A 3864-nucleotide genomic window follows, 5' to 3' on the forward strand; every position below is an offset into this window, starting at 1 on the left:
AAATAAAAATCACCCAAAATCTGATCACTCTGAGATAAAGTGGTTAAGGATCTGGTGGTCTCCTTTGTAATCTGTTTATCCTTTTGTATATACATATAAATGTGTGCACTGCAAAACTCACAGTAGAGCCTCCATAGCTGACCACCTCCCACACTGACCACCTCCTAATTGACCTAATTTTCATAGACTGGACATGCACCACGTGCACATGTCAGCACAGTTGGCCTGGCTCCTTAGGTTGACCACCTTCATATGTTGACCAGTTTATTAGAGTCCCTTTGGTGGTCACCTTACAGAGGTTCTACTGTATATAGTAGGCTATTTGCTTTGCTGCTGCTATAACCTAATTCCACAGACTGGGTAATTTCCAAACAATAGAAGTTTATTTGGCTCACAGTTCTGTAGGCTGGAAAGTTTAAAATTGGGGGACCACATTGGATAGGCTTTCTTATGGTGTCGTAGCATAGAAGACAGCTCCACAGCTGTCTTTCCACTGTCCATGGAAGACAGCAAGGAAACCCACAGGGGACACAGAAAGAGGAAATCAGGTGCATCTGTGGAATATTAACCAGTCTCAAGATATCCACATGAAGCTCCCATGACCTAATCACCTCTGAAAGGTCCACCTGTCAACACTGTTACAAAGGCAATTAAATTTCAACATGAGTTTTGGAGGGGACATTCAAACATAGCAAGTTGGATAATATTTATGCAATTTTAATTGTATCTACTATCCTTTATTTAAAGAAAAAGTCTTTTGTTAGTTTTATGGACCTCTTTTTTCTCTCTCTCTCTCTCTCTCTCTCTCTCACACATACACACAAACACACACATCACTTTTCATTGAAGTCGATAGCTGGTGACTGGGTCTCCAGTGTGGTGGTGTGGCGTCTGTGTGTTTTAGTTTCTTCTAAGATGGAGATTTCTTTTTTTTTTAAAGATGGAGATTTCTGATGTGCACTTTGCTCGCTAACTTTGGTAGACTTTAAGGAGCAGAGCTGCACACAGCTGCCACCAGCCTCTCATCTCTGGAGAGAAGACCCCTTGCCAGCTCCATGCTGCTATAACACCAGCAGCAACTCGGTGGCCTGAAGCAACACAAATATATATTTCTTACAGTTTTGAAAGAAGTCAGGAACAAGTCTCACAAGGCTAAACTCAAGATGTTGGCAGATGCTTCTTCTGGAGTCCCTGGGAGAAAGTGTTCCCTTCTCTGTCTGGCTTCTGGAGGCTCCTGCTTCCCTTAGCTCTGGTCCCCTTATGTCTCCAGAGCTGGCAATGTTTCAACAAAGTTTCTCAGGCTGGATCAGACTCTCACCCTCCCACTCCCTGTTTCACTTATAAAGATCTACACCGGATCCTCAAGGTAAGTCAAAATATTCTCCTCATCTCACATTTGTCTGCTGGCACCTCAATCACATCTGTAATCTAAACTGCCCGCTGCCAGCCCCCTGAGCATTAATAATAAGATTTTTGCAGCGTGTGGGGTGTGCATGCAGACGCCTTTAGGAGGGCACTTTTCTTCCTGTTACTGCTCCCTGATGGTTGCCCTAGTGCCACTTCCACACCCCCAAGATTTGGCCCAGGCCTTTGCTGCGTTGAGTTTGGCAGGAGGTGTGCGCAGGGGAACTGCAGAGAAGGGAGTGTGGGGGAGGGACACTGTCCAGATGAAGTGACCTTCTTACCTCTGAGGTTTGTATAAAAGGGGGCAATAAACCCTCCCTTGTGGAAGGCTCCTCTGGGCCCATATGTGCCATCCTCTGATGGCGGACACAGTAAATAGTTATTTTCTTCATGTCTGTGATTATACAACTGAGGCCAGGAGAACTTCAGCTTTCATTGCCCTAGAGACTTGGCTGCTGTGCCCCACTCTCCTCCCAACACCCTGGAAACACCCAGAAATTTGCCCTCAGAGAACATCCCAGGGAGTGCTCCTCAGCCTCCTTCCTCATCAGCCTGCAGCTGGTCTCTAAATATGGTGCCCAGATAGGGCAATTGTTCCACCTGCAGGTGCACGGGTTCTCTGAGCATGAGGGGTGTTCTCTGTTACCTGAAGGGAAAGCTGTTTCTCAGATGGTTTGATTCTATGTGTGTGACATGATGGGACGTCACAAACCCAAACCCTAGTGCACACACCTTAGAGTTTCTCTGATCCCTCTGCAGGGCAGGCTGGAAGTGTCGGGGCACAGTCATCCCACCTGCGGCCATGGGCAGCGACAATCCCAGGCAACCCCCAGTGGGCTGGGCTCCAGCTGCCCACAGTAGCAACCTGCTGAGAACACGCCCCTCCAGCAGCTACTTTCCTCAGCAGGTGAAGACACTCAGGGCCTCCCGGGGGCCTGGACCTGCAAGTGTGGCCCCAGGCCAGGGCACAAGAAGCCTGGGAGCCTGCGAGCCCCGGCTTCCACCTGCCCAGCCCTCCATTCCTAGTGAGTGCTGGACAGCCAGGGGCAGGCTCTTCACAACCCTCTCTGTGGTCCTCTCTGCCCTCCCCACCCTAGGGACACCCACCTACTGTGTCTTTTCCAACTACTAGTTGTTGGTAGCTTAAGTGCCAGGCATCATGTAAAAATGTCACAGACCTATTACATCCTTTAATCTAAATAAGGATGGGAGAATTGTTCCCCAAGTTTAGAGATGGAAGAGGTGCTAGAAGAAGGAGCACTGAGAGGTGCAAAGACTTCTGTCATTAAGGCAGTACCACCAGTGACTGGATGGCATCCTCACCCGGTAGCCCGCTGCTTTGATGGGAGGTTCTGTTCTCATCACAGGGTTAACAATGCTGGCAAAGTGTAGTGGTGACAAGTCTGGGGAAAGTGTGTTCCCCACTCATCCGCTGAAAATATATGGACAAGAAGTAAAGGCACAACCACCCTCCATGCCTGGGACCCACAAATTAGCAGTGCTGCTTTGGCTTCATATCTGCCCAGAGAGCAAGGACTCTGGCAGAGGGGTTGTGGCCACCAGAGCCTGTCCCCCCACTTCTGCACCTGGGCCTTTGAAGTTTCACTCAGACAGGCACCCCCACGGCTGCGGGGCCTGTCCTGACTAGGACACCCTGCTGTGGGTGCAGCCCTTGGTGCATTAATGAAGAAAGGCAGTTTAGTGGAGTGTGGACGGGATCTGCATGCGCAGGTGGGCTCAGTTGTCACGCATGTGAGCACGAGCCCTCTGGAGGTGCAGGGCAGGGTGGGGCGGGAGGAGCAGGGAGGTGGTGTGGGCTGAGGACCAGGTTCCCCTGCTCTACGGTGAAAGTGGAGGAGCCCAAGAATTCAAAATCCACCCCAATGTTCTTGGTTGTTCCAAAAGTTTATCAAGCTAGCAAGGTAAGCCAAGTTTTATTCGACAGTTTATAGCTTGACTTAGGAATTATAAATACTCAAACATGCAGTGAATGGGCATCTCTTTGTCCTCTTGCTTAAGCCCCCAAACATACTGGGGATGGACCAGGAAAGGGCTGAGGGAGTACAAAAGAGAGGCCAGGGCTGGGTGTCAGAGCCCAAATGTGCTGACCACCAACCTGGGCCCACGCTGGTGAAGCCCAGAGCTCCAACATGACCCTGCCTGCCTCAGCGCTTCCCACCCAGGGACTGTTATGTCCCCAGCCTAGAAGTCCCTGGGCATGTGACTCTGCAGGACTTAAGGGCTTTGTGAGAAGTTTGGGAAGACTTCTGTGAATAAGAAAATCAGTGCTGTGAGGGCTGAGAGAAAGCACCCTGCACAGGTCAGCTGACACTGCTTTTTGGTGCCTGGGGCTCTAGGACTGAAGGTGCACATGGACCATGATGATGGTCAGAATTAAAACGGCTAGACGTTAGGTGCCGCAGTCAAAGCAGTGACTGGGTCCCATTGTGCCTGCAGAAC

Source organism: Otolemur garnettii, unplaced genomic scaffold (genome assembly GCF_000181295.1).
Source record: "Otolemur garnettii isolate 467f Iridium unplaced genomic scaffold, OtoGar3 scaffold00136, whole genome shotgun sequence".
Classification (NCBI taxonomy): domain Eukaryota; kingdom Metazoa; phylum Chordata; class Mammalia; order Primates; family Galagidae; genus Otolemur; species Otolemur garnettii.